This window comes from Rhagoletis pomonella, unplaced genomic scaffold, assembly GCF_013731165.1.
Source record: "Rhagoletis pomonella isolate Grant_MI unplaced genomic scaffold, Rhpom_1.0 Rhpom_scaffold_00012, whole genome shotgun sequence".
Classification (NCBI taxonomy): Eukaryota; Metazoa; Arthropoda; class Insecta; order Diptera; family Tephritidae; genus Rhagoletis; species Rhagoletis pomonella.
This window is the reverse complement of record NW_023458566.1, coordinates 14,369,810-14,370,661: the sequence shown is the minus strand read 5'-3', so window position 1 is coordinate 14,370,661 and position 852 is coordinate 14,369,810.

Genomic DNA, 852 nt, shown 5'->3' with positions numbered 1-852 from the left:
GATTTTAGAAATAGAAAATTATTTAACTAATGTTATAACTTGCCAAACATTAGAAAAACTCAAAAAAAATTATGGTGGAGTAAATAGTTTTGAAAGAAAGAAAAAATACATGTATGTATATATTTTTTTAATTAAATTAAATAATAGTAATATTTGGCTTTGAAAAACCATTAATTTTGAAAAACAAAAGACTGACATTTTTTTAGAAATGGAAATCGCTGCATCTTTTAGGCGCATCAATATTACATAGTTACATCCCGAGCTAATAAAAGGAAGGTAAAAAATAAAATTGCCTACTTTTTATTTAGATATTTTTACCATATTTAAAAAGATATTACAAAAAAATATTTTGAACAAAAATCAATTTTTATGGAAAAAACATTAATAAAAACTTTATAGGAAAAATTACTTTATTTTTACATTGGAATTTGTTTTTCTAACTTTTTCACTCCAGCTTTTCTTTATTTAGCCGTCAATCAGTCACAATTTACAATTCTTTGAATTGTTCGAATATAGGTTTATGGTACTGAAAGGGTTAGAGTAGAATCGAAGCCCATGCTGGTATCAGTTCCGATGAAGGCTCGAGATATGCATATGCTACGTAGAAGAGCACTTCTTAGCTAAACTAAAGGTTTCGCCATCGATGGGCGGGCAGACAAACTCTATGCGAGTGTGTAGATTTTTGAGATATCAACTGCGGCGGACAGCACCACGTAGTTATAATGAATTTTGATCTTCGGATCAAAGAAGCCGGTTCTATCTGTTAATAAGAAGTGGGCAGACTTATCGGGGGAGAAGCAATATTGGCCATTTTACGGCATAGATGAAATCGTAATTATGGTTTATCTTAAT